The sequence below is a fragment of the Pezoporus occidentalis genome, unplaced genomic scaffold (genome assembly GCF_034315485.1).
Source record: "Pezoporus occidentalis ecotype Australia unplaced genomic scaffold, CSIRO_AGI_Poc_V1 ctg2, whole genome shotgun sequence".
NCBI classification, from domain to species: Eukaryota; Metazoa; Chordata; class Aves; order Psittaciformes; family Psittacidae; genus Pezoporus; species Pezoporus occidentalis.
In genome coordinates, this window is record NW_026913855.1 from 7,370,088 (window position 1) to 7,391,181 (window position 21,094).

At 40.3% G+C, this 21,094-nt stretch overlaps 1 long non-coding RNA gene across 1 annotated transcript; it reads left to right on the plus strand.

Annotated features, from left to right (window-relative positions):
- Nucleotides 1-994: 994 nt before the first annotated feature.
- Nucleotides 995-6,213, plus strand: LOC134163086 (uncharacterized). Its single transcript, XR_009964560.1, has 3 exons — nt 995-1,215; nt 5,407-5,439; nt 5,846-6,213. It is a non-coding gene; the product is annotated as an uncharacterized LOC134163086 (long non-coding RNA).
- Nucleotides 6,214-21,094: the final 14,881 nt, after the last annotated feature.

The following is a 21,094-nucleotide window of genomic DNA, read 5'->3' on the forward strand; positions in this document are numbered from 1 at the left end:
AGGCTGAAGCCTTTGGCAGAGTGTTTAATTTCCATAACTATCTGTGTGCTGCTCTATGCTTCCTACTGAGCACAACCAGTACCTGCCTTTCTAATGACTATAATGAGAGTGGCCAGCTGACATGTCTTCTGAGATCAGTACTGGTGAACTAGACAGCCTCATATATGCCAAGCTCACTTTCTGCTTGTTTGTGCATATAAGTGTAGTAGGGGTTTTCTTGCAGCCAGGAAGTTAAATTCATAGGGTGACAAGATAATTTCTCTAGTTTACCCGCTAATATAGCATAAAAACAATGGAAGTTTTTTGGGTGCAGACGCACGCTTAAAAATTTAACTGGATTGAATTAGATGGGATTTATCAGCATTATTTCTAAGAAAGGGGCATACCTGAAGACAAGGTGATATGAAGGATGCTTTTCTGAGAAGAATTCTAGTTGCTTATTCTAGCACACACTATAGTAATGCATATAAGAAAGTGAAGTCTGTTTACAGCAGAAACACTGCAGGCTGCCATTTGATATCTCTGGGTTTCCTTGGGCACTCTTCTTGGAGGGTAGGAGGCAGGGCCTGACTTTTCTCAAAATGAGCTCTTTGCAGTAAAGAACCAGACAGCCCCAAAGAATGTACAATATAGTAAATGTTTTTTGTTCTCTCATCAACAATCTTTGCAGGGCTTAGTTTGTTTGCTCTGAATCTTATAGGAAGAAGCAAGTGCAACCCAAGAAAGGGGTGGAGGCAGACAACCTGCAGAACTCCCAGCAACTCAAGTGATTACAGCTTGCTCTGCAAGTGTGTGGCAGTGACAGCCTATTTATGTGTGTAACAGATTTAGACTGTTTAAAAATTATCAGGCAATAGCAAAACAGGGTCCTTCTTGCTGGTTGGTAGCTGAGACCATTCCATTTATTGCTACTTCAGTACTAGATGGAAAATGGCAGTAGAGGATGCCCTGATACAAATGTGGGGAGAGAGACAATTTAAATGCACCATGAGGTTCATTATATTTCTCATCCCTTCCTCTTCTTTCTTAGCAGGTCTTATCTTGCAAACTGCAGATGGCTGCATCTGATGAGCTATCAAAACCAGGTGATCTAGTGCTTCTAAGACTGACTGACGAAGTTATAAAGAGAAAGCTTCAATGTGTTGACACCGCTTTGATTCTCTGTAGAAGCAAGATGGAGATGATATCCCATCAGTCTGTGGAAAATCAGCAGGAGTAAGTAAACTCATATGAAATTCTAGAAAAAATATTAGAAAATTCTGCCTTTTCTCAGAAACTGTGTTCTAGTGTCTTGAGGAACTCCATGTGTAGCATAGGCCCTTCTCCAGACCTTCACAGACAGTTGCTGTTGTTGCAGCTATCCAGAAAAGATATGAAAGTTGTCATGGCTGCTCCAAACAGCAGAAGCATCTTGTGTAAAGAAGGCAAATAAGGATAGGTGTTTTGGAAGTGGGAGCTGACATCTGCTTTGCCTGCCCTGCTTTCTTTCTATGCATGACAAATTACCTACAACTGCTGCCTTTGCTTGAATTCACTCTCCCCAAGCTGTCATACTGACCACTGGGACTGTAAACCACAAGCCCCAGAGAAACCTGCATAGACAGGCTTCGAGGGAAGCATTCAGAAAGAGTGGCAGCAGTTAGCCAGGGATCCCACTGTTTCTGCTGCCAGAGGAGCCTGGGCTGAGACAAGCAGGTGGTCCCAGGGTGACATTGTGACCATGCCTGCAGAAGCTCCCACCAGTTTTCTCCTTCCCACAGGCAGGGACCTGCCTGGGTTACTGCCATCAGTTGTATGGTAACCCAGGCTCACAAGGAGTTGCTCAAGAAGGTTGTATCAGGACACCACCAGCACACTAAACCCCCCCCACTCCCTAACAAACTGTCTCTTCCCACACAGAATTGCTAGGAAGGAAGATGAGGAGTTTTGAATGATAGAGCTATCCTCATTTAAACTGGTGTTTGTAGCTGGAGATAACCAGTTTTGAAGTCTGGACTATCTTTTTTCTATGCATAGGTTGTCTGCTCTTCTCTCCTCTTATCCTTGCCTTCCTGTTCCTTTTTTTTTTTTTTTTTTTGTCCTTTGGTATCTCTCCTCTTCCTTTTATCCAAACCATCTTCTGCACCCAGAATAAAAATCACTAAAGGGTTTAATCTGGGGAATTATGTTTACTTGGCTTGCCTGTCCAGATAAGGCATATATGGTTAAAGAATGCTTAGAGCTACTGGAAGATACTTAACTCTGAGGATTATTTCTGGGTGCCTTTGAGCTGCCCTTAAATGAGGGGAAACAAAAGTATCTCATTTTACAGCTGCAAAAATTCACATGCCATCCTTAGGCTAAGAAAATTCACATGCCACATGCTAAGAACATTCCTGGGATTACTTCTGTATGGAATATGTATGCTCTGTCAAGTGAACTGCAGGTGTTGGGAGAGGGAGCAGCAGACATAGCCATCTGTACTGGGAAGCAATCTATTCAGCTCACAGTGATGCTCTCTCAGAGAAAGGTAGTTGGAGGGGGGGATTTTTTTGTTTGGTTGTTTTTTTTGTTGGGCATTTTTAGGGGGTTTGGTGGGTTTGGAGTTCTCTCTGGGATTTTGTTTTTTTTTGTTGTTGTTGTTGTTTTGGTTTTTTTTTTAAATAAAATATGTTGCCTTCCATTTTGGTAGGACACTGGTCTCAAACTCTTCCTTCTGCTGCTGAGGTTAGTGAGGGCTGAGGAAACAGTCTACTACTTCTAAGCAGGCATCACAAGCCCTTTTCTGTTACAGTTGGTAAAATATGAAATGTTTCAGAAAATCAGACAGCCTACTTGACTTTTACCTATCTCCTATTGAGTCTCTTGCTCTAGTAGAACCAGCATAAAATTTCAGTTTTAAGATTACTACCTTGACACTGCACTACAGCCTATGTCTTACAAAGGTATTCAGTATACATAAAAAGATTTTGAGTAATGGTAAGGCTCTTGCCATAATCTGTTCTCATGTTTATCCACCTTCATTGTTGGAAATACTTGTGTTTTACAGTAGCAAATGTTTTAGCTTCAGCATTGTGGCAATTGTTTTGTGTGCTAGATGGGCATCCTCTGAAGTGCAGTGTGTATCCTCATGTATTGAAGTCATCATTTCATTTTGTACCTCATTCTTGAAGTCTAGTGACTGAATATAATCTCCCATTTCAATTTCATACACTAATATTGAAAGGTTTCTTTGAGTTAGTGGAATTCTGTTTGGTCAGATGCACTATATAATAAATTTCAGGGAGTTAGGAAGACAGGCAGAAGATGGGAAAGTTTTCTCGGAACAAAAAAATGTGCTTCAAATTAGGTCTGTATCTGTTTTGTTACTATAGCAATGTAATACCACAGCAAAACTCTCTATAAACATTGTTCCAGATATCCTATCTTTGTGGTTTCTCATGGACAGTGAAATCCACAGTATCTCTTTATCAAATCCCAGAGTGTCGGAGTCAGGGAGAAGGGAAATTCCACTTGTGTGGTGCCTTTTGGCATTCCTTCTTTATAGGTTTCTCTATCAGTAGCTTAAAATATTTTACCACAGGTCATAACTATATGCATGCTTTGATTTCGTTCTACACCTATAGCTGGCATAAATATGTAAAAACATATGAAATAAAGTAGGAGTTAAAACCATGAAAGGAAACTGCTTATACCACAGATACAAGTTCTGGGGAACTTGTCCTGTGTTCAGCAGTAGCAGTCAATTTTTCTCCTTCTTGGTAGCTGGTGCAGTGCTGTGTTTTGACTTTCAGCCTGGGAACAGCATGGATAACACCAATGTTTTCAGTTGTTGCTAAGTAATGTTTACCCTGACCAAGGACTTTGTGAGCCTCATGCTCTGTCAGGGAGGAGGGGAAGCCGGGAGGAAGCAGAGACAGGACACCTCACCCAAACAAGCCAAAGAAGTATTCCATACCACAGCACGTCATGCCCAGGGCAGAGTGGGGGAGGTAACTGGGAGTTACCCGGAAGGACATGGGGTCTTCTGGGTTGGACTCGTTTTTTGGTGAGTGGCATTGTATTCTCTTCCCTTGTTATTTTCTCTTACCATTGTTGTCGGTGGTGGTAGCGGTGGCGATTTGTGTTGTACATTGATTGCTGGACTGTTCTTCTCTCAACCCGTGGGAGTTGCATTCTTTCAATTCTCCTCCCTCATGCCTCTGGGAGCGGGGAAGGTGAGAGCCCCCAGGGGGGGAACAGGGGCCTCAATTGCTTCCAGCCCGGCACCACTCACTGGGAGTGAGTGAACAAGCTGTCTGGCTAGGTTTAAACCACGACAGAACTGCGATTTTATTGTAGACTGTGAAATGCAGTTAGATCAATCAAAATGTGCTAAATAAATTCAATGGAAAGTCAAAGTTCTGGCAAGATCCACCACTTCAAACAAAATAGGATGTCAGACACATCATTGCAAACCTGGTTATTCACCAAAGCCAAGGTCAAAAAACAGTGAGCAACTAAAAGGTTAGGGGGATGTTGACAGTCTGTGAAGACTTCTTGGAACTGGGAGAGAATGTTAAGCAAGGCTGGCTGTTGTCACAACTCAGACACATGAAGCAGGCCTATCTCACCGTAAAGGCAGAGTCACCAGCATGGGTCAGGCTGAGCTCTGGAAAAATATACCAGTTGGATTGACTTGCTCTTGGAGAATTGTCTGTGGTGAAGTTATGCATCAGTGAAAAGAGGTGTTTATAAATGGAACTTACAGTTCTGTCAAAAGAAGAACTGCAGGGTAGCATAGCTCGGTCATGATTAGAAGTCTTCAGCTGAACTTCAGAGCACCTTATATTAGCCTGAGCTTTGTTTCTGATTTGTTTTAGATGAGAATGCATAGGTGCTAGTAAGTCATCTTATTGCAATTAAAGCATCCCAAAAAGCTCATAAAAGCTAGTCTTGGTATGTTGAACAGTGTATGGCTCCTCAGTAACAAATTATTACTGAGTTGCTGTCTGTACAGCCATTTGTGTTCTTCCTTTATGTGGAAAACTGGTCCTTTGCCTTGATGGGCAAACCTCAGTTTTCTGATCTTGTAGCTTATCATTTCAGCTGTCCCCATATAAACTTCTAATAAACTAGCTCTCTAGAGCTGAGTCATCTTTCACCTTCCCCTATTCCCAGCAATCAGACATCAAAATGTATACTTCAGAAAGTCATAATGGAAATTGCTGTCTTTCTGAATTCAGTGCTGAATCTAGAGTTGTCTTTGGATTTTTTTACCAAGCTGAGCATGTTGTTGGAATAATTTATTTTTTAACATGTTAAAATATTTGTTTTTTAAGTTTAGACGTTGTATTTGTACTAATTTAGGCACCGTATTTATATTATGACTGTGCTGGTCCTGAATTCAGTGAACTGAATCTCTTGTATCGACTCATTTTTGTACAGCATGGTTTGCAGAGGATTTCTGTCATCATCAAGGTATGTGTGATGAAAGGGGCTGAATACTCAAACAGGCAAAGTTCATGTTCCACAAAGCTTCTTTCTTTAAATTACCACATTTAATAGGGGATACAAATAAATGAGCATAAAATGCTCTGTGCTTGAAGTACGAGCCTACTGAAAAGTGTGTGAAAAAATAATCTCTGTTCTTTTCAGACCAAATTACGCAGCGAGTAAGCAAGCTGTTATCATGTTCACCTTCATATAAATGTGAAAACAATGGTTGTTGAGGTCCCTCAATGACTACTGTAGTAGATTCACATACTTCATGTTTCTTACCATCAGTCAGACAGGGCTCTTTTATTCCTATATATCTAGACCAGTACTGAGAAGAACATGAAACTGACACTTAAAAAAAAATGTTTTTGTTCTGTTTGTCATTTAGCATTCATCTACCATTTCTTAAGAAAACAACACACAGATGCTATCATGTCTTCATGGCAAAAATCTCTACCAAGAAAGCAATTCAGCATAGCACACTTGTGTGACAATTTATGTAGCCAGAATGTTCTCAGTCCCTCATTGCTGCACTATGGGCTCCAAAGAGAAGACCTGTGAGCACTGCAGTGCAGAGTCTTCACCTTTCTCTTTTGAATTCATGTATGTCCTGCAAATCTTCAGTATCAAAATATAATAAGCTAAAATTTGTAAAACATCATGTAAAAGCAGCATAAGCTTTCATGACTCTGGGGATGTGAACACCTTTTAAGAAAAAACCACCAAACATAACAACAAAACACAAAGAAAAAAACAAAAAAATCACAAGAAAATGTTTATATATGAGACAGAATCTTTTGTTCTTCAATAAAAACAAATGTAAATCCATTAATAGTGTGAGAGATGGATTTTCAGCCTTGTCAGTTTAATGTACAGATAACAGCTGTTCTAACCTTGCTGTCATAAAGCTAGATGAATTATTAGAGGGGGAGAGGAGGGAAGGATACAGTTTCAAATGAGTTTTTAACTTACTACCTGGTTTAAGCCTCTAAGATATACCAGCTGTGTATTTCAAATGCTTCTTCAGAACCATCTTATTTGGGCAGGGAGGTGGAGAAGAAAGGGGAACCTATTCGTCCTCCTTCTTATCTCCTTCCAGAAAAAAAAAATCTTCCAAGACCTGGGTCTTCTATATATTGCACAGCATGGATTTACAGCATATATATTTCTTCTGCTTTACAAGCCATCTTCCACCCAGAACTGGTAGAAAGAAACAGAAGAAAGCTTTTTGCTTATATATATATTTCTAGAAGAAATAAACTGTGGGGGTGGTGAGGCACTGGAATGGGTTGCCCAAGGAAGTTGTGAATGCTCCATCGCTGGCAGTGTTCAAGGCCAGGTTGGACACAGTCTTGGTTGACACCGTCTAGAGTGAGGCATCCCTGTGCATGGTAAGGAGGTTGGAACTAGATGATCTTAAGGTCCTTTCCAACCCTAACCATTCTATGATTCTATGATTTTATATCAGAAACCTGAGCAAGACAGCATGAAAATAGTAACTTACTTCTTGAAAATTTAGGGCAAAATACGTATTGAAGAATATTTTTTTAATTGTTTCTTTCTTTCTTGTCATCCATCTATGAACCAGACTACTTTCCTCTGCCACCTTTTCCTGCTTTGAGGGTAGCATTAATAATATTGGCTCCTGTAAGAGAAGCAGAAAATGCCAAACTTTGTTCTTTATGCTTCATGATTATAAAAAATGAGACCAACAAAAAAGTGCTAGACTGTTACAACAAGACTTGATCTTATAATTCCCATGATGCTTAAAACTTACAGCTGCTAGCAGACAGTGAAATGAATGTTCTACTTGCGGGCTTATAAAATAGAAATTGGATTGCTATTAAGGCCATGAAGCTGCCATCAGCTCATCTTCCCTTTTACAAGACTGAAAGTGAGTTATACTTCTCTAATAGTATTTGGATTTGTTAACAAATGGCAGTAAATATCCTGAGTTTCAGCTATAGGACCCAGAAAAAGCATGGACATGGCCTGATTTCAAAGCTGTATGAAAACCGCGGTTAGATGCTCAGTGCAACAGCACCCTCTAGACCCTAGCGCATCTAAATACATCCCTTGCTCCAAGGTGTGCTGCATCAGGAGACAATATTATTGATGCACTTTCTGGGCATCTGCTGGCATTTTAGTCTGACCTCAGTGGCACACAAAGATTAATTACCCTTATGTCTATAATTTTATTTTAAAGGCACAGAGAACAGAGTGAAAAGGAACATGAGTTCATGATCGGGAGCCTGTTTATCTTTCCTGTGTTTCAAAAAACCAAATTATCCAGGCAAATGAATTGAGACAGTGTGATTCATGCAGAGTTCAGTAAAGGAGTTGGTGTGACTATGAAAACTTAGTAGTTTATGGAAGATGGGAAGAAGTACAAGTACTTGGACAAAGGGTCAAAGGAGACAAAACCATAGGTTTTGCTAAAATGAAAGTAAGATGCTGGAGGACAGTCACTTGAGGAATTAACTATGTATGGTAGTCATTTCCAAAATGCAGACGGAGGCACATGGTGGGGGGAGGCAAATGTCATTCTAGGCTATATGATACATATTATTTCTGGGGATATAAGGAGTATTCAAGTGCTTTGCCCTTGTAAAAAAACATTGCTAATACCTCCTCTGTCAGACAGGCTGTAAAGAAACAGTGCAAAAACCTGTGAGGTCAGAAATACGGCAGTTTTGAAGATACAGTTATTATTGAGAAGAACTGCTGGTAATCTGTATGGTGAAGGACTTCAGTAACACTCACAGTATTTGTTTGCTTATTCAATATACATAGAAGTGATTTTTTTCTGGTCTTCATTAATTCCTGAATTATTTTAGAATACCACCTATTTTTTTTGGTGTTTTGTTTTGTTTGTTTGTTTTTTTTGACTGAACTTTTTTAAGCTGATTCTATACACACTCTGTGTTTTGAATCCAAGCTTCAGAGTCCTTGCTCATTTTGCTACTTGTGCCCTAGGTCTGATCAGTGTGCTCCCAACTATACCTCTAAGTCTCTTTAAGAGTATTTTTAGGAGATGCTCACAAGGTGGTGCTGTATGGTTTTGCATGTCAGAGTTGGAATAACGGCTCCAGACACTTTAAATTTCAGTGGACCAGCTTCTGTCCCCGATGCTGTTTTCCTCATGTTGTTATTAGAGTTTGCATTGATTTTACTTTTTCTTGGAGCAGAAACCTCTTGGAATTGTTTATTGGTACAGATCTATGAGGAAAGGGATCAACTTTTTTTATAAGCTCTGTAGGGATGTATATGAAAAGCTAAATCAAGTTGTGTTTGGCATATACCCAGAAATCTATGCTGATGTCTCCTCTCCTCCAACAGACATGCTTGCTCATAGGAAAAACAGCCTATCCAGCAACACTGGACACACAAATGTGCCTGCAGAGCATCTGTATTTCTAACAGGTTCCCCAGACATAAGGAATGCCTTCATGAGTGAGCTGCTGTGCTTTTGTCTCTTGTCTTTAAGAGAAATGCAAGCCTAGATCTGAGAAGCTTTTCCAGCAAGTTTCAGTTCCAAGAACCCTTTCTCCGAGAATTGGCATCCTCCAAAAATGGAGGGAAAATCTTTAGGCTTTAAAAGATTATTTTATTTTTTTTTTTTTAGTCCTAATTGATCCTAATCACAGTTTTAGATGCATCTCAAAGGATTTAACAGAGATCAAAAAGGAGCTAGAAAATGGCAACCCATTATGATCTTGATTTCCAGTTCTCTTTCTCCATTGACTTTTTTTTTTCTTGGCTTCTCCATTGTTTCTTACACAAGGCTCTCTTGCTTGAGACATTGTTCCTTCAGTCTACCTAGAGGTACAGCCGAGGAATAAAACCAGGGAAGGGAATAAAGCAGAGGCAAACCCAAGCTAAATCACCTTGCAGTCTCTTCTGGAGGCACTGCAGTTCTGTGACAATCCCTAGCTAAGCACTTCACTTTGTCCTGAATTATTAAACAGGGTAATTAAGAAAAGTAAAGCCATCTTTGCTTTGGGCTGCAAGAAATAACTTTTGATTTAATTTTGTCACTCAATAAAAATAAAAGTCCCTGAAGGAATGCTCTGGGCTCAATAAATTTTCAGAGGCAGTATCATTTTAAAAATTAATACTCTGAGAAAACTACAGTTATACTTGCAAAATGAAATCCTGAGTGCTCTTTGGAGTCAATATTACTTAGAAGAGTATTGCCAGCTTAAAACATATAAAATACTTTTTAAACAGTGTATGAAAATGTACACCTTCCAGTACCTAAAGGGGGCCTACAAGAAAGCTGGTGAGGGACTTTTTAGAAGGGCATGTAATAATAGGACAAGGGGGAATGGCTTTAAACTGAAAAAGGGTGCATTTAGGTTAGATATTAAGAAGTTCTTTACTGTGAGACTGGTGAGGCACTGGAACAGGTTGCCCGGAGAAGTTGTGGCCGCCCCATCCCTGACTGTTCAAGGCTAAGTTAGACACGGCTTTGAGCAACCTGGCCTGGTGGGAGGTGTTCCTGCCCGTGGCAGGTGGTTGGCACTAGATGATCTTTAAGGTCCCTTCCAACCCAAACCATTCTGTGATTCTGTGCTGTAATATCAATTGGATATGTTTTCTGTAAACAACATTGCAGAGATACCTTCATGCACTTTGAGCACACTTCAGTGAGAAAAAACAGTGAAAACACTAGAGCTGTTGACCAAAGATAAAGCACATGAGAAATTATTAAAACCATTTTTCATGTAGGGGGACAAAAATTAACTTAAGCTTTAAAAAAATGAATAACAAAAGACAAATTTATTTTTAAATTACTTTTTCTTTACAAATTGAGCATGATTGTCACAAAATAATTTTAACCATAACATAACTGAAATAAATACGTCAAAATACACAAACAATTTTAGTCAGTTTTTCAAAAAAGAAACAAATTTTATTACTTTTTCATTCTGACTTCTGTTATAATTTTTCTTGCTATATTTGTTCTAATATCATCTTCAGAATAAGAAAAAATACATTCATTCAAGGCACAGTCTTTTAAATTTCAATCATGATCTTTTAAATAAAAAAAATTATTTCAGTTTTTCAGGAAAAAATATTAGCTGAGGAAAATTCATCCATTGTATTTTTTCAATTTGGTATGGAAAATCAAAAGCAAACAAAATAATAAAGAATTTTATTAAAAATTGGTTTTAAAACTCTGTTAAAAAATAGTAAATAGTAAGAATATGTTTACCTAAATATTATAATAGTAGTTTTTCTTTACACCATCATCTTTTCATTATTCAAGCTAGTTGCTGCCTTACACAGCTTGGGAAACTCATTATTCTGTGATGCCTATAGATTGCCTGACTTGTTTAGTTTCAACTGCATTTCAAAGAGCATTTTAAGCAAAAGTGTTACGGCCATTGTTGTATTAGGAAAGTTGTTTAACTGCATAAATTACTGGGATTGAATGGAGAATATTTCTGGGTACAATGCACATTGTGTTTTCAATCTCAGCATAAAAGATGTTTCACAATATTACTGGGGATTTACTTTTTAAGAAAACTGTAATTGGAAGTACAGCTTTATCATCCCAATGATTAGGGAAAAAAGTGTGAAATTATTTTACTTATGGAACATAGGGGCATAAGTGATTTACTTAAGATGTATACATTTTCCTAAAAGTCTGAGTACTATGAGCACCCCAGGAAAATGTGTAGTTTTTCTTTGCACATATGTTTTATTTATTATTTGTTTCACATCTCTCTGTCTGGTGTTGCTGCTAAGTCCATATTATTATAAAGAACTTATTTTTATTTCTATTTCACTTCTGTAAATGTGTGATTGGTAGCTTTGACTTGTTATTTTCAGCTGTTTCTGGTAGGTATGTGCTGATTGAATTGAGATAATTCATACACACACGCAAAAAAGTATGTATACTGATATCCAATGTGCATCCTATTTGTAAGCACTACTGGTTTTCCAAATTACTGTGTTACTAGTGTCGCTTTCCAATGGTTTTTATGAAGACCTCCTGCCTCTGTCACATCCAACTCAAGTATAGGCTAGTTATTGATTTCTATAATTTAAAACTCCAGAAATGTGTGAATCAATAGTTAAAGTGCATCAGTGAGAGAGCAGCTCTGTAGTATTTTCACTTCCCTGCATCATGATCCATAACATCAGCTAGGGAGCTGATTTTGGGGAGGGGGGAGTCAGGCTGCTCCCCAGGAACATTCTGGGAATAATGATGATGTGTTATTCATCGGGAAGGAGTGTACCTAGTGCCCCATCCTCTGCTGCCACCAGTAAAGAGTCTGGACAGCTTCTTTCCCTTTGGAGAAACACACAGAATGAATAAAAGATACAAAAAACCCTTGGGGTGTAAGGCTTATCTGTTGAAACCAGTACTGCTTGTAGTTCCTAGTCTACAAACCGTAATTATTTGACTTAATACTTTTGTAGTCCAGCCTTGTTAGCACTAATCCACTGTTGCTTTGAAATGTCCAACATGCATTTAGCCCTAGATATGATCCTTCTGCATTTAAAAAGGTTAGTTTTTTCTTTATTTCTTCTGTATACACTGGTCTTCTGTTACTCAAATCTGCACCCTGTTTTGTATCTTGCCTTTTATTGACCACTTAGCCAACCAAATTTCTACTTTACTCTTTGATTGCTTGGGTATGGATCTTTCTTTGATTTTCCTCCTAGATTTTTTCTCTTCTTCCTCTCCTCGTACTCCCTTCCCTCTCATTTGAAAATTTTTATTCTGTTTCTGGAACATTTCCCAGTTATTATAACAAAACTATTTCATTTCCGGATGAGGTAAATAGTCAAAACTACACAGGACTGATCTATCCCTCAGATGGGATGAGTATTTGACTTCAGCAGAAAAATATTAAGAAATGTTCAGCATTTTCCAGGGATTTCCTTTTTCTAGAGCTTCTGGGTTGTGACTGAGTTGTATGTTATGGGGAGCAGTAATTGTAGCATCCTTCCTTTTGTTTTCCATATTTCAGACTTTCACTCAATGCTTTTTATTGTTTGGTTTGGCTTTGAAGTAGATGGCTGTGGTGAAGAAATGAGAACTCCCCTTTTATGAATTATGGAAATAGCATCCCCAGCACCAGTTCAAAAATGACTAATCTGGTTTTTATCAAGGACATAGTTAAGTGAAGAGGTTTGATTATCTCATCAAAGCTTGAGGATCATATTTAAGTAATGAAAAGAGCCTTTCTATCATCTGTTTTTTGCAATCTGCTGTTAATGGCACAGTTTTCTGGATACTAGCATAAAAGGCAATACAGCAAGACATTTCATATAGGCTTGATCTGTAGGCTTGAATCATAACTGAAACTGTATGTGTGTCACTCATATGGCTTGCTAAAGATTCCAATTTTATCTGCATTGCAGTTTGCAAATTTCATGGCAGAAGCTGTTTTCTGCAAACAGGCTTTGAATATTTAATTATTCTTAAGTAGCAGCAGATCAAGTTCCAGATTAGATTAAAAAAAACCAAAACCAATAAGGTTTCTGTAGGGTTGTCAGTTAAGACAAAGAAAATAGTATGGTCTATTATGTATGATTTCATCTATTTGTGTGGGCATTGCTTACACAAAATGGTAAACGCAACAAGTGATGGTTTTGCAAGTATTGTGACACCTTCCAAGGGAGACGGTTTAATAGATGAAGAGCTGAGGAAGAAACCTTGCCCGTGTACTGTCTCTGTCCTAAAAGGGAACCCATTCATGGTGTTATAACCTCCCTGTTAACAAGAGAAAGAGAAGGAGAAATGGACAGGATTTGTGCAGTAACTTAGATCAAGCATTTGGCATGGCCTTCTGCAAAGAGTGCTGGGACTGTGATGTAATGAGAGAAGCAGATAGGTGCTGTGGGTATTGCAGAGTTGGTGAGACCGTGTTTCCCCGATGGAGAAGCTTGTAGGTGGGCACTGTGTTAGGAGGAAGAGCAGCCAGTTTGCAGAACAGATACTGTTTGACCTTATTAGAGGAAAAAATTAAGATTTGGTGATGCAGAAGCCTGAACCACTGCAGGCCTGAAGCGGTCCACTCCTTGGTGCCTAGTGAAAAGGCAAGGTAGGTTCAATTACAATAAGTTTTGAAGAACTAGAAAAAAATATCTAAGCAGAGATGATTCTCCTATGGTCAAGTAGGTCAATTCTAGGTCCTGATAGGGCATTGCAGGTAAGTAATCTAAAAAGCAAGATCAAGGGGAAAAATTAACTTCTGTAAAATAACTGTTTGACAAAGGTGAAGAGCCAATGCCTTCAAAAGCCCTCTTCAGTCCATTTGTTTTAGCAAATTAAGGAAGGAGGCAAAGAAAAAAAACAGCATATCCACTAATTTTCAAGCTCTTGGTAGGCTGTTTTTTTCTAGGGAGTTAGTAATTACCTCCTTACTATCCTTGATCTATGTAAAGAGGGAACAGGGACAAGCATTTTAGAAGCTGTAAAAGCTTTATCTTTTGATTACCCTTGTTGAGAACATGGAGTGCTCAAAGGAGTTGTTTAAAAGGAAAATGTAGCTTTTACAGCTTTCAAAATTGTTGTGACAGGCTTTATTGTGGTCCTTGTCTTTTCATTTTCTGAGGAAATTGAAAGTAAGTAAGTAGATACTTTAAAAGCTTTTCTTCCTGTCCTTTTCCCAGCCTCCCTCCAATGTGTTAAATGGGATGCTAGTTCTGTGCCTCTAAAATGATGTCTGATCTGAAGAGTGTTTTGAGCTAAGTGCTTTTCTCTTAACTCTCCAAGCTCTTTCTATACACATGAATTCAAAGGGAAGAAAGCTTCTTGATGTTATTTTGCATGTCTTTCACACAATCAGGTATGCTACTGATGCATTATTCCAGTTGTAAAGATAGCAGGATCTCCTAAGCCATGAAGAAAAGGCCTTACATGGGAAGTGAATGAAAGAGAGACTTCATCCCACTTTCAAATGATGTCAGTGATGTGAGAAAAGCACATGCTTCCTTTTATGCCTGTTTCCCTTGTTCTTTCTCTACTGTTAGAGAGACCAGCTGCTAACTTTACAGTGTTCTTGTCCTCAGGGGAACTCAAGGCATCTGTTTGCTTGGTGTTTTGCTTGGATGTGTAAAGAATGGGCTGTGTAGCACCCAACACACCAGCTTAGGACCAGGTGGACTCCTGACTGTGCTGTCAGATCTCTAGGCTGGTAAATATACTGGCTGAGGTGCAAACGTCATGAAAGTTAACTTCGCAGACGAAAATGGTGTTAATCTTCTGGGACATTCTAGTCTGGTCTCTTGAAATTTTGTCAAATTCCAAAAGCAATGTTAAGATCCAAAATTATGTTGCAAATGCAGAGATCAGTTGCACTGCTGATGACATAACATGGAATTTCAACTGCTGATAATCTATACAACCATTTAGCCTATAAACTCATAATTATTAAACTAGAAGTCAAAGATTTTGTAATCTAGGCATCAAAAATCTGGCACTTAATACTTCTAGGTCCTTTTCCACAGTTGCTTTAAATCCATGTTAGTCATGTTTAAAATTAAAATTGGTATTCATAATCTTAAAGCATATGTCTTGCTGAAGAGTGGTTGGATTTTCATATGTTTTTTTCAAGGAAAGAATAATTAAAAAATAAATGTAAAGTTCAGAAAGTCTTGTTTTAATTATAATATAAAATTTATTTTAAAAGAAATGACTGAGAGCAAATTTACTAAAAGTAAAGTCCAATGGTTACATTCAAGTAAATTTTAACGGTTTTAATTTTAGATAGTCATTAAAGGCAAACATGTCATCTTTAGATATATATACCCATTTTCTGCTAAAATTAATGGAAATTAAGCAAAGCTAGCTGAGGAACGAAGTTTTAAAAAGAAAAGTCTATAAAACCTGCATGTGTGGAATACATAGGCTTGAAAATGCATGGGCAACTTCTGCCTGACAGCATACTCTTTCACTGCACATGCAACAGGAAGTGTTTATGGTTTTGTTTTTGTTTTTTCTACATTCATATTTTTGAATTTTCTTAAAACAGGTCCTTTCCAAGCCAACTCTGGAAGAAAAATTACTAAATCATTCAAAAAATGCATCTATGGCACATTCGTATGTAGGTGGCAATGGATTCCAACAGATAATATGAAGTAAATATTTGAATGCACATCTGAAGATGTTCACCTCATTTATTTTTGTATAGTGATGGAGGACCTCTTTCTTACAGTAGTAAAACCATCAGAAAAAGAATTCAGCCAACTTGCTGATTGATTAAAGCAAAATATGAGGTGCCAGTTCCATTTCATCAGTTTATGTTTTGAAAATAAAGCCAAATCTAGAATGAGGCATATCAGCAAGACTCTGGTGAAACAAACCTTGTGGCTTAATTCAGGCATTATCTGAAGGCTCTTAAGTAAGTGCAATGTTGGCTGGCCCAAGGGATCTCTGTGCTTTTGTCCAAGTAATCTTTTTCATCCACACAGATGGATGAAAATGGTAAGGCTTTTCCTGTAGAAAGCTGCTTTTCACAGATATCTTTCATCCTGAACTTGAAATGACTCCTGAAAATCCAAATCTCTTTCAAAATATTATTGTTCCTCTCTGAAACTGCACTTTCCTTTCTCATCTCCCTGCAATTGTCTGTAGGACAGGCAATGCTTGTAAATACACTTATACCATAGGCAAGGAAAGATGAGGCAGGAAAGTGATATCTTCCAGGAGCTAAAGTTTAGACAAACAACCTGCACATGGAGGGGAGTGTGCAATACTTCAAGTAAAAAACAAAAAAAGAAATATTATGGGGTTTAAGAAAAAGTTTAATCTAAAGTAACGTCTAATTTCCTGAACATTTTTAGTAGGGAAAAAGAAGTGCTTTTCTAATCATTTGTAATCTTTAATTATAATGGAGAAGAGAGCAAGAAAATCAAAACTGCATGAGAGTCAATTTGTTACTATCATCCATTCAAAAGCACAAGTGTACCTAATAAGCATTATCATACTAATACACAGACATCTCTACAAGATAATTTAGTTACAGAATAAACTACTAGGATCTAAAAGCTATGATTTTGTTTGTGCATATGTTACAGGTTGCCCATCCAGGGTAGACGTAGCTCGGAGTGTAGAGTGCCTGCACTGGTCTGGTGAGGGGAGGGTGCACAATGGGCAGGGCTGCACTCGGTGCTCCCTGGTGGAGGTCCTCCTGCAGCAGGTGGCTGAGCTGCGGGATGCTGTCAATAGGCTGCAAGATGTCAGGGAAGCTGAGAGGAAGCAGGAATGCTTGCTCCAGGCCCAAACTGTGCAGGGGCCACAAGGTTCCCGTCTAGCTCATGCAGGAAAGAAGGAGGCTGTTAACACAGCTGGGAAACAACAATTAAAAAAAAAAAAAAAAAAAAAAAAAGAACAAGCAAAACCAAACCAAAAAAACCCCACAACAAAAAAAGGAGGAAGAGAACAATGAAAAGCAAGGGGCTTCCCCCATAAATCTGTTGTCCCCACTCAGAACCGCTTTGCTGTCCTGCAGGGGGCTAATGAGGAAACTCACTCCCACCAGAAACAACCGGCTGATGCACTGGTAAAGAAGATCTCTACTGGTGCTGCCAGGGAAAAGCGGCAGGTCGTAGTAGTAGGGGACTCTACATTGAAAGGGACAGAAGCACTCGTCTGTCGGCCTGACCCCGTCTCAAGGGAGGTGTGATGCCTACCAGGGGCATGGATCAGGAATGTGGCAGAGAGGCTGCCTGCTCTAGTAAGTCCCACTGACTATTACCCACTCCTGGTGATCCATGTGGGTGCTAGGGATATAGATGGTAGTAGCATGGAGAACATAAAGAAGGACTACAGAGCCCTGGGGGAGGTGCTTAGGGGCTCTGGAGCTCAGATAGTCTTTTTGTCAATTCTCCAGGATACAGGGGAGGACCCTAAAAAGGCTAGGAGGATTGGCCAGATAAATAAATGGTTAGAAGGGTGGTGCCATAGTCAGGGGTTTGGGTGTCTTGGACCCATGTTTGTAGGCCAGGTCTAGTGGGGGCTGGTGGAGCTGGTCTAAGGGAAAGAGCAGTTTTGGTAGGAGGCTTGCCAGACTGGTCAAGGAGGCTTTAAACTAGATGTGTTGGGGGAGGGGGGCATCATTCCATCCCAGCACACCCAGTCAGTTGCCAGCACCTATAATAAATGCTCGGAGCAATGTAGAGATATTCCAGCTGCTTCAGCCAATGAGCCGGCTTCATTTGGAGCTCGGCTCAGATGCCTCTGTACAAACGCCCGTAGCATGGGGAACAAACAAGAGGAATTAGAGATGTGTGCACGTCTACGGGGGTATGATTTAATAGGCATCACAGAAACATGGTGGGATGGCTCCTATGACTGGAGTGTTGGAATGGAAGGTTACAGGCTCCTTAGAAAAGACAGGCCTGGCAGGCAGGGAGGGGGAGTTGCCCTTTATGTTAGGGATAGGCTGGAGAGTATGGAACTCTGTCTGGGGACAGGTGAGCAGTTAACAGAGAGTTTGTGGGTCAGGGTTAAAGGCAGAACAGCAATGGGGGACATTACTGTGGGGATCTGTTACAGACCGTCTGATCAAGGAGAACCTGTGGATGAAGCACTTTATAGACAGATAGGAACAGCCTCATGCTCACAGGCCCTAGTTCTCATTGGGGACTTCAACCACCCTGGTATCTTTTGGAGGGACGGTACGGCCCGGCACAAGCAATCCAGGAGGTTCCTCGATTGTGTGGAAGACAACTTCCTTCTGCAAGTAATAGAGGAGCCAACAAGGAGAGGTGCCGTGCTTGACCTCGTGCTCACCAACAGGGAAGGGCTCATTGGAAATGTGACTCTCCAGGGCAGCCTTGGATACAGCGATCATGAGATGGTCGAATACGAGATCCTCAGGACAGTGAGAAGAGCGTGCAGCAAGCTCACTGCCCTGGACTTCACAAGAGCAGACTTTGGCCTCTTCAGGAACCTGCTTAGTAAGGTTCCATGGGATACTGCCCTAGAGGGCAGAGGGGCCCAAAACTGTTGGTTGATATTCAAGGATCACTTGCTACAAAGCTCAGGAGTGTTGCATCCCAACCAGAAGGAAGTGTGGCAGGAGGGTCAGGAGACCTCCTTGGATGGATAAGGAGCTCCTGAGGAAAATTCAAATGAAAAAGGAGGCTTATAAAATGCGGAAGCAAGGACAAGTGGCATGGGAAGAATACAGGGATGTTGTCTGGGAAGCTAGGGATTAGGTTAGGAAAGCTAAAGCCCAGTTAGAATTAAACTTGGCTAGGGATGTTAAGGATAACAGGAAAGGATTCTATAGGTACGTAGTGAATAAAACACAGATTAGGGACAACACAGACCCTCTCCAGAAGCTATCGGGAGAGCTGGCTACACAGGATTTGAAGAAGCCTGAGGTTCTGAATGACCTCTTTGCCTTGGTCTTCACTGGCAAAGGCTCTGACCAAACCACCCAAGTCTTGGCAAGCAGATGCAGGGACTGTGAGAATGAAGACCTTGGGCCCACTGTAGGAGAGGATCTGCTTAAGAACCTGAACGTACACAAGTCCATGGGACCTGATGAAATCCATCCATGGGTCCTGAAAGAGCTGGCGAATGAAGCTGCTAAGCAACTGTCCATCATATTTGAAAACTCATGGCAGTCAGGTGAAGTTCCCAGTGACTGGAAAAAGGGAACTATAACCCCCATTTTCAAGAAGTGGAAAATGGATGACCCAGGGAATTATAGACCAGTCAGTCTCACCTCTGTGCCTGCCAAAATCTTGGAGCAGATTCTCCTGGAAGGCATGCTAAGGCACATGAAAATGAACAAGGTGCTTGGTGACAGCCAGCATGGCTTCACTAAGGGGAAATCCTGCCTGACCAATTTGGTGGCCTTCTATGATGGGGCTATGGAACTGATGGACAGGAGTAAAGCAGCTGATGTCATCTACCTGGACTTGTGCAAAGCGTTTGACACTGTCCCACACAACATCCTTGTCTCTAAATTGGAGCGACATCAATTTGATGGATGGACCACTCGGTGGATAAAGAACTGGCTGGCTGGCCGCACACAAAGAGTTGTGGTCAATGGCTCAATGTCCGGCTGGAGACCAGTAATGAGTGGTGTCCCTCAGGGGTCGGTGCTGGGACCGGTCTTGTTTAAAACTTCGTCAGTGACATGGACAGTGGGATTGAGTGGACCCTCAGCAAGTTTGCCGATGAGACCAAGCTGTGTGGTTTGGTTGATACCCTGGAGGGAAGGAATGCCGTCCAGAGGGACCTCAACACGCTTGTGAGGTGGGCTGATGCCAACCTCATGAAGTTTAACCATGCCAAGTGCAAGGTCCTACACTTGGTTTGGAGCAGTCCCAGTCACAAGTACAGATTGGGCAAAGACAGCCCTGCAGAGAAGGACTCCCCAGAGAAGGGGTGTTGGTTGATGAGAAAATGAACATGAGCTGGCAGTGTGTGCTTGCAGCCCAGAAAGCCAACTGTTTTGGGCTACATCAAAAGGAGTGTGACCTCAAAAAGGAGCAGGCCAAAGGAGATGATCCTGCCCCTCTACTCTGCTTTTGTGAGAACTCCCTTGGAGTATTGTGTGCAGTTCTGGTGTCCTCAACATAAAAAGGACATGGAACTGTTGGAACAAGTCCAGAGAAGGGCCACGAGGATGATCAGGGGACTGGAGCACCTCCTGTATGAAGGTAGGCTGAGAAAGTTGGGGCTGTTCAGCCTGGAGAAGAGAAGGCTGCGTGGAGACCTCCTAGCAGCATTCCAGTATCTGAAGAGGGCCTGTAGGGATGCTGGGGAGGGACTCTTCATTAGGGACTGTAGTGACAGGACAAGGAGTAATGGGTTAAAACTTAAACAGGGAAAGTTTAGATTGGATATAAGGAAGAAATTCTTTCCTGTTAGGGTGGTGAGACACTGGAATGGGTTGCCCAGGGAGGTTGTGAATGCTCCATCCCTGGTGGTGTTCAAGACCAGGTTGGACGAGGCCTGGGGTGGCATGGTTTAGTGTGAGGTGTCCCTGCCCTTGGCAGGGGGGTTGGAACTAGATGATCTTAAGGTCCTTTCCAGCCTTAACTATTCTATGATTCTATGATTCTAAGTCTGCAAATTTTAATTTCTTCTCTGTAGCGAGTTAAAGAAAAGAAAAGAAGAAACTAATAACATTTGACAAATCAATGGGAAAGTAAACAGAACATCTATAAAAAAATCTAAAAACGAATGAGATGTAAATGGCAACAGACTTTTTCCATTTTCCATTGAGTAATATGGCTCACAAAAGAAAGCTGAGGGAAAAAAAAAAAAAAGAAGGAAAGGAAATGAAACTTTTTTTCAATTCTCCTCTATTTTTCTTTTCATGAATAAGGAGTGACACAGAACTAAGCGTATCAATATGATTGTAACTCTGAATTTGTGAAACACTAATCATGCGCTTCAGGAGGAAGTAGCATGTTTCTTTTGACAGCACACTATTTGCATCTTTGCCTCATTCATGTCCAAGATTTAAGTCCTTTTTGCAAAACAAAAAGCAGTTGCTGCAAAAGGGGCTCTTAATAAATTGCTGTGCCTTGTAACTGACATTCTGTTTCTATAGGTTAGTGGTAAATATGCTTCTCTTAATACCTACCTGATAATGGATCTACTGATGTCATGGGTATACTAAAAATCTAGCATGTTGAGAAAGCTATTT